We start from the raw sequence: 9093 nt of genomic DNA on the forward strand, positions 1-9093 counted from the left end.
CTATAGGAAAACACCCTGGAGTTCTCTGTCCAGAGTCAAAGAAGGAACTACTCTGGAATAATTGAGGTCAAGAGCACCAAGTCCTTGGAAGGCACACAGTTTGTGCTTTCTGTGCCCCACGCACATCTCGTCAGCATGGAATTTTTCATATTACTATGCAATGTAAGAACAATAAAGACAATATTCGAGGGTCTGAGCAGATGGCTCAGAGGTTAAGAGGTGAAGAGAGGTGGCTCATTTGCTGTTCTTACAGAGAACCTGTGTTCAGTTCCCAGCACCTGCATGTAGCTTACAACCACCTGTAACTACACAAACACACACACGCACACACACACAAACACACACACAAATGAATAAAATATTTTTTAAAAATATATTTACTACTTCACATTTAGATTTTTGACTCTGTAATATCATTCCCCAAACTAAGGGCTGTGAAAAGAACACCAAAAATACTTTGAAAATTTTTGTATGCTTTTGAGGTTATGCTTTATTTCTTCACTTGTTTTGAAATATTGGGATCAAAGTCAGGGCATTGTTCATGCTAGGCAGGCGCTCTGCTGTTGAGCTACAGCCCCAGGCCACCGATGTCATGCTTTATGCGATCATGTAAAACATTTCGTTCTTTCCTTAAACACAGTCCATTTGTCTCATTCTTGTTGTGACAACTTTATGAAGGGGACAATAGCTATTAAGCCTTAAACATTACATCTTTTCGCTTGTCACACTTTAACGACTGTTCTCGGCTTCACAGCCATTTCCTTGTCCATCTGTGGTGCTAATGGCATTCGGAGGGTGGTTAGACATGGGAGCAGCTGTGAAAACGTACGCGTTCATGAAGGAAGGGTGTCAGTAATTTGGAGAGAGCAAGGGAGGTCACTGGAGTTTAGAGGCGACACAGGGAAGACTCTGGAGTCTGGTGCTGGGAGCAGGAGGAGGGACTTGTTTCTCCCAGGGCTTTGTAGTTAAGTCTCCTTTGTTGCTTCCAGTAGTCATTGTGGCATGGTGGCTTTTGAAGCTGCTACCCCTTTTAGATGGTTCCTGTTCTGAGGTGAGGCCACTCTGGACTGTCTCCGCAGCTTCCTTTAAAGTCTTTTGCTAACTCTGGCGGAAGTTCTCATTTCTATGATAGGAAAATCTACTCCTGGGGCATCTGTACACAAGGTAGACTTTGGCAAGTTTTGTGGTGGGGGCAGAAGAGACAATAGCTTTGCACAGTGGACTTGTTTCTTGACATCCCTTCCCTGCCTTCTCCCAAGGGTATGCCTTTCTGTACTCCATGATCTTCCAGACGTGACCATGCCCAAGCCCAGCATCTTCCCGAGACATCTCTGTGGACTGTGCATGGCTTACTTCTCATCTCCATGACCAAATCCCCTAACAGAAGCAACCTGAGAGAGGGAAGGTTTATTTTGTCTTGGGATTTCATAGGGTTGAGTCCACTACGAACAGTTTGGTCACAGAGAGAAAGCAAGGAAAGGGGAATGCCAGCATTGGCCTCTGTCTCCTAGGTAATTTTGAGTCAGTCAAGTTGATGGCGATGATTATGCATCTAAAGAATATGTATAAGTGTTTTTTCACTAGTGTATAAAATCCAAAAAAGAAAATCAATAATATTTTAATTTTGTATGACTTCAATTCTGCAGTTCATTCTTCTGGCATGAATATGAACCAAATCCCCACTGTATCTCTGGCCCGCCTGTCAATGCAGTGTCAGTGGATTCTAATTTTAAAGGCGCTTTTATGTCAAAAAAAAAGTTTGGTCAATTTCATAGTAAGATTTATGACTGGGTGTCATCCCTAACCCCAAGTTAACACAGCAAGATCTGGGCATGCCATCCTTAACTCCAGGTCAACATAGGAAAATCTGTGCATGTCATCCCTAACCCCAGGTCCACACAGCAAGATCTGGGCATGTCATCCCTAGCCCCAAATCAACACGGGAAGATCTGGGCACAATTTGAGTCATGGGCTCAGGTCAGAATGGTAAGTCCCGTGTAGGGGAGGGAGTAAGAAATCATTGTTGGTTGTATTCCTGCCCTGAACCAGACCCAGAGCAGGGTACTGGGGTTAACTGTGAAGCAAGATAGGCTTCATCCTCATGAGATCTGTGGTCTGATGGGGAGTCAACAATCATACAAGCTCAAACAGCTTGGTGGCAGGGGAATTGTGGGTAGAGTGAGACTATCCCAACATTCCCCGGAGACTAGAGACAGGATGGGAATGGGAATGCAAGATTTTCAGGGCAGAGGTAACAGCAAGTGTGTAGAGGGAAGGAAATAGACAGTGTGTGGGGGTCAGGAAAGGAGACTCAGCCTTGTACACTGTCATATGCCTCGAGTCTTAGCGTTCAGGAGGAGGCAGGAGGTCATCTTGGGCCACACAGTGAGATTCTGTCTCAAAAAGAGAAAGAGAGTGAGATAGAGGGAGGAAGGCAGGGAGGAGAGAGAGAAAAGTCCCATTTGGGGCTGGGACAGAGAATATAGAGAGGCAGGGCAGGCGTGACCCCAACAGGGTCTAGAGAAGAAAGCCCAGTGTATGACTCCCATGTCTTCAGTTCTGGAGAACTTTGTTTTGTTTTGAGACAGAGTCTCTCTACATAGCTCTGGCTGTCCTAGAACTCACCATGTAGACCATGCTATGTAGACCAGACTGGACTCCAACTCAGAGATCTGCTTGCCTCCCTCTCCTGAGCACCGCTATTCAAGGTATGAACACATGTTTGGATTTCCGAACCTTTTCAGTTTGCCCCTGTTTCCTCACACTCAGCTGAGATCCAGCGTCAGTCTGAACTCACGCTGGCACTCTGACCACACCTCTGCTTGCTAGAGGCCCAGGTAGCTGTGAGGCGTGGCTGTCACTCTCTGAACCTAACACAACTCTCCAACAACTGGGGCAGGCAACCAAACCAGAGCTTTTGGGGTAGGCAACCAAACCAGAGCTTTACTTTACGAGCACAGACTTTGTTAAGTTACCAATGGGGGGAAGCAACAAAACACAATTTTTATTGATATCAACAACCTTGCATGAAGAGTTGTCTTGACCAACCTTTGGGATAACACTAATACACTGGCTTTTACAGACAGGATTTCATGTCCTTTTTCTTTATCTGATGTATTTTGAAGACAATGACAAAAACAAATGAATTTTAATTAACTAATTAACTCAGTAGTAATAGCCAGATCCTAGAGTTGCAGAAATAAGGGAACAGTCCTCTGAAAGTCCCAAGGTCTTGGACACACATAAACACCGCGTGTGTCCATAGTCATGGCAGAAATGAGGGGAAAAAGTGAATGGAGAGGGTGAGGGGCTGATAAAGCTCAGGAGGAGCTGATAAATTCAGGGGACAATGTTTTTATTTGTCCTTTCCTTCCTGGCTCCTGCTGCCTGTTGCTATCTGCCCAGGGTTTCTAAGCCACGTCTCCAGTACCACAGCAAGGCCGTAACCGACTAAGAAGGCTAGAAAGAAAGTGTGCTGGTCGCAGAAGCCACCATCCCACTTTGGTGACATAGTGTCCGATGTTCAAACCCCTTCCTACTTCCATGCCTTCCTCTGACCTGTCTGACCGCAGAGGTCTCCTCTCTTCAGAAGGCAATAAGACACTCTAGATACCCGAACACGCCCCACCCCAAGTGCAGGAACTAATGGTCAGCGAACAGAGCAACTAAGTAGGAAGGGTCCAGGGTGGGGATGGCTAGAGAGGCGGCTCGCTGGTGAACAGCCCTTGTTGCTCTTGCAGAGGACCCAGGTTCAGTTCCCAGCACCCCTATGACTGCTGAGGACCATCTGTAACTCCATTCCAACACCCTCTTCTCCTCTCCAAGAGCACTGTACACAGCGAGCACAGACACATAGTGAGACAAACGACTCACACGCATAAAATAAAAATAAACCTAAACAGAAAAGACCTACAGAATGACATGAGTCGAAGACCAGGAGATCTGCATCCATGGAGAGGGGCATCACAGCCACGCAGAACACACGAGAAGAGCACACAAACCACAGCAAGAGGAAGTTCCATTTCAGTCATTCTGTGTCCTGAGTTGTCCACTGATTTTTTAAACTTCTGAATGGAAGTTGGCAGTAAACACTTGGTGGCCTTGTAAAGTAGAATCAGGTACATTTTTTTTCCTCCATACACCTTGTAATCAGCTCCCAAGCTCCTACACTGACAGCAGATGATTTCTGAGCATGGAATACCTATGCGTGTATTGTATATTGTCAGTCATAGTTACTTTTTCATTTATATGCTTCTGTATGGAACAAAATTATAGGACCTTTTATCCCATAGAACATGGATACCAAATACCAATGACAAGATCAATTTAATACTTGAAGCATCCCAGAGGGGCAGGGCCATACTTCTCATTAAAAACTCCATTCCTAACTTTTAACACAACCCTTGGCTTGGAAATAGGTGCCCGCCAGGCATGTGATGACCGACGTGCATAACTTCCGGTGCATGGTGGCCTGTGACAGCATGGACACAGGACATCTCACCAGACAGGGCTGGGGTGAGGAGTGCACAGCTGACCTTGGGGTCTAGGTTAGGGTGCCCTCCTTTTCTCAGTGGTACTCAACAGCGCTCTTAGAAACAGAGCCATTGGGTGATAAAAAGAAAAAGCTTTCTAAAGACAAACATATAGAGCAGTAGGAATGCAAAGAAAATGGAAAACGATTGAGATGACTAGTTATGAACTTCATCATGGACCAGGAAGGGATGAATGGAACTCAAAGGGAACAAATGAGAACATTCAAGGCACCAGTGATGATCTCCATGATATTTAAAGACTAGAGAATGGGGGTAATAATGAAAAATAAGCCCCAAAGAAAATATATATGTAGAGAGAGAGAGAGAGAGAGAGAGAGAGAGAAGATAATGGTGTCTAGGATTACAGAGGTTAGGTTGTACTGTATAATTCCAGCTTCCAGTGGAATGCTGAGGTAGAACAGAGGATGTCAAATCTATCTGCTGTGCTTTAGTGATGAGTGTGTCATCCTGGCTGTGTAGGGACATGGCTGGAGCAGTACTGAAGGGAGGAGTCAGAAACAAAAGTCCCCAGTGGGACGGTGGCAGGGACAGCATTACAGGAGGGTAAGAGCCAAAGCATGTCTGAGGCAGGGTTCTCCAGGAAATCAGGCTTACATTTGCTTAGCTGATTTTTTTGGAACAAGATCCCAGGGAATAGGGGTGGGAGAAGGGTGAGGGAGTGGCAGAAGTGGTGGTGGGGGGATGAAATGCGAGATACACACTTGACTAATTATCACTATGGGTGAATCGATCTCTGTCCTGATTTGAAAAACTTCCAGGCGGATCTCTGTGAGTTCGAGACCAGCCTGGTCTACAAGAGCTAGTGCCAGGACAGGCTCCAAAGCCACAGAGAAACCCTGTCTCAAAAAAAAACCAAAAAAAAAAAAAAAAAAGAAAAACTTCCAAGAAGCCACATGGAACGAACCTCAGGATGTATCCACTTTCTTCGTCCTCTGTCAGGTGTGCTTTGTAGGGGTGGGAACTCCTGGAAGTAGCATCACCAGACAGGTTTCTTCAAGTCTTCTCCTCTAAGGCTCTTGGAAGCTCCAGACAGAAAGTGAATGTTGCAGCTGAGGGAGGTATCAGGCTGCCAGGTTTCCACCTGCCTGGAGCTGTTTGTTATAGAAGGAGAAAAAGGTGGGCAGAGAGAAGGTAAGGGGAGGCACAAGAAGTGTCCATCACAAAGGGCAGAGGAGTCACTGTTAGTAAGCAACAGGTGGGAAAACAAAATCAACAAAAAGCACTGTAGGAAAAGCATCAAGGCTACTCCAGGTGGGAGACATGGGTGACCAAATGTTCAACATCAGCTTTGATTCAGAACTTGGAGAAAATGGGGATGAAAAGTCATCTGGCAAGTGACCAAGAATAGACTGCAAAGAAGAGGGCCAGGCGGGATGGTTCCTGCCCGTCCTAGACCACACAGATCCAGTTAGATCCAGGAACCTAATCACCACAAGGCTGCCCGTGAAATCAAGCTGTGGCCTGAGCAAGGATACAGGTGTGTCTGTTCTCAGAGAAGTTGAGCTGGGTAGTTGGTGACACATGTGCACACACTTACGCCTTTTCTAGGGAAGACTCTAGAGCGGTGGTTCTCAACCTGTGAGTCACAACCCCCACAGGGGTCACGAGTCAGCTACCCTGCATATCTGATATTTACATTAGCATTCATAACAGTAGTGAAATTAAAGCTCTGAAGTAGTAACAAAATAGTTTTATGGCTGGGGGTCACCACAGCAGGAAGAACTGCATTAAAGGGTCGCAGCATTGGAAAGGCTGAGGACCCCTGCTGGAGAAGGAGAGAGGAAAGCGGCGTAAAGGTGCCATTTATCAGATCCACTCGGCCGTTTCACCTATCAAGGTGAATTAATAAATTAGCATCCTGCTTTAGACCGTACTCTATGGGGAGGTTGTTTAGCTAGTTAAGCTCTCCAAGCCTCAACCACTCTGAGCTTGGTAGTAAATAAAATCTACGGAACTCCAAAGCGCAGGCTCCCAGCTTGCCCCAGTGACCACAACAGAGGGCAGATGCTGAAAGGTCGGACTTAGCTCTGCTCCCAACATTTTAAAACTCACCTCCTGACTCCAGTGCGCTGCTTCTGTGCTGGTTCTCACTCAGAAATAAAAGCATTTTTGCTTATATGACACTCGTCACCTTTTACTAAGTCGCCCTTACGCTCAAGCCAACCTGAACGCTCATGGGCTCGGTTTCTGCAGGTCGGGACTTTAGCCTGCCTTACGTGGTCCTTGCACCTCAGTCTTTAACAGACCACAGTCCAGACACCAGCTGCAATTGCTCATCTGAAGTTTGACTGGTCCGGGATCTCTTTCCGCATTCACACGGTAGTTGGAAGCGCTGAAGTCTGTGTGGCTACTTTTCCGAGGAGTCCATTTCTGGTCACCCCAAATAAAGTAATGTCAGACCAAAGAAATGATGCAACCTCAGTGGAACTTGGAGAAACAGTGAGTTTACTTAATGAAGCTTGAGTGAGGGTTGCTTCCAGGAGCATGACTACCTCAGGCAGCTGCCGCACTGAGAAGGTTACCCCACCTTGAGGGTCCCACAAAAACTGTATCACTGGTTCCCTAAACACCTGCAGGCAGCTATACCATGGAGGAGTTTCTCCATGAGGTCAGGGCAAGCCTGGGCTACACAGTGAATTCCAGACCAACAGGGCCTGGCCTTAGACAAATTCCCTCTAAGGCTATGATGTCGTGGAGGTTTTCCAGATTTCTGCTTCTCACGTCTCATTAGTACAAACTTGGACACAAGACCACAGAGAAGTAAGCAGAGGCTGGGAAGTGAAATTTCTTCTTAGACATCCATGAATCCTGTCAAAACTCGGAGTCAGGGGCTTTTATAAACAAAGATGAGACAATAGAAAGGGATGATAAGCAAGCTTCACTATGGTGACCAAGAATGGGTGGAAAGTTTAATTTGTTCTTTTCAGATCATCCAGTACATGTTTATTTGTCCCATTGTCCCATAGTTATAACCACCACCCGGGTAAGACAGAGTCACAGGTGTGGTAGTGGCATGACTGCCCCGGGAATAACCAAGTACTTTCTGGGAGCATGAAAGGCCCTCTTTGTGGAGGAAGTCATATGGATTACGGTAAATCCTGCCAAGAACGTGTGGCTAAGGAAGTGACAGGGAGGAACAGCTACCATTACATTCTTCTTATAACTGTGATGATTATCTAGAAAATATTATACAGTAGCAGAGTGGGAGGGTAACAATAGGCGAACATTGTTCTACTTGACTAAAATATTAACTTGAGCCGGGTGGTGGTGGCATGTGCCTTTAAAACAAGCACTTGGGAGGCAGAGGCAGGCGGATCTCTGTGAGTTAGAGGCTGACCTGGTCTACAGAATGAGTTCCAGGACAGTCAGAGATAAACAGAGAAACCCTATCTCAAAAATAATAATAATAATTAATTTGAGTCCAAGTGTGGTTTGACCTGTCTATAATTCTAACCCTTGAGAAGTGAAGGCAGGAAGAACAGGAATCCAAGATCCAACCTCAGTACATGGTGAGTTTAAGGCTAGCCTGGGCTAGGTTAGGCCATGTCCTAAAACAGTAACAAACTAGAAATATCTTTATCTATTTATATTTAATACACACACACACACATATTACACACACACGTGCACGCACACATAAATATATCCTAATTTTGAGGGTCTACTCCAGTGTAATTTTTTCTCAAACTAGAGAGAAAATTTAAGTACAACATGGTTCTCTGCATAACAGCCCTGGCTGTCCTGGAACTCACTCTATAGACCAGGCTGACCTTGAACTCACAGAGATCCGCTCGCTTCTGCCTGCTTAGTGTAGGAATTAAAGGTGTGTGCCACCACCAGCCAACCTAAATACTTGCTAAAACCAAAGTTCTAAAATAGATTACTGGGTAATTGCTAATAATTCCTGGATAATCCTCATTTTTACACATTTAATCACCAGTGCATCAAATCAAAACAGCCCCTAGTGCATTTATTTTTAAGACTAAATCATTAATAGTTCTATATTCCCTCACTAGGATCAGAGTCCTGGTAGATTGTAGATCGTATTAGGCAGGTGAGTACTGATTAAATTATGATTGTCAAGTGTCTGTCTGCAGGGTATTCCCAGGCGCTGGCAGTGGGTGAATCCCAGGCAAACCAGAGGAGCCTGTATTGGTTCCCCTCTATTCTGAATATTTTTAACATATGTGCTGCCTTTCGGTCATACACTTACTTAACAGTGTCCCCGTTTTCTGTTTGAAGGAAGACTTCAGGCTTAAGAAGAGTTTTTTATTTAAAACCTTCTTTTGTCACAATGGTTCTCAATCTGTGGGTGGTGACCCCTTGGGGTTAAATGACCTTTTCACAGGGGTCTCCTAAGACCATCTGCATAGCAAATTTATTTTGCATATCAGATTTTTGCATTGCAATTTGTAACAGTAGCAAAATTACAGTTATGACGTGGCAACAAAGATAATTTTATGGTTGGGGCTCACCACAGCAGGAGGAACTGTATTACGGGGCTGCAGCTTTAGGAAGGTTGGGAACCACTGCTATGCTG

The 9093-nt window shown here is 45.3% G+C and overlaps 1 long non-coding RNA gene across 1 annotated transcript; it reads right to left on the bottom strand.

Moving 5' to 3' along the window:
• Positions 1-747: 747 nt before the first annotated feature.
• On the bottom strand, positions 748-6620 carry LOC121435764. Its single transcript, XR_005972610.1, has 3 exons — positions 6606-6620; positions 5458-5644; positions 748-1391 (listed from the first exon to the last, which is right to left on the bottom strand). It is a non-coding gene; the product is annotated as an uncharacterized LOC121435764 (long non-coding RNA).
• Between the last annotated feature and the right edge of the window lie 2473 nt (positions 6621-9093).

This window comes from Microtus oregoni, unplaced genomic scaffold (genome assembly GCF_018167655.1).
Source record: "Microtus oregoni isolate MIOR12 unplaced genomic scaffold, Mior012 000047F_ref0000412, whole genome shotgun sequence".
Lineage (NCBI taxonomy): Eukaryota > Metazoa > Chordata > Mammalia > Rodentia > Cricetidae > Microtus > Microtus oregoni.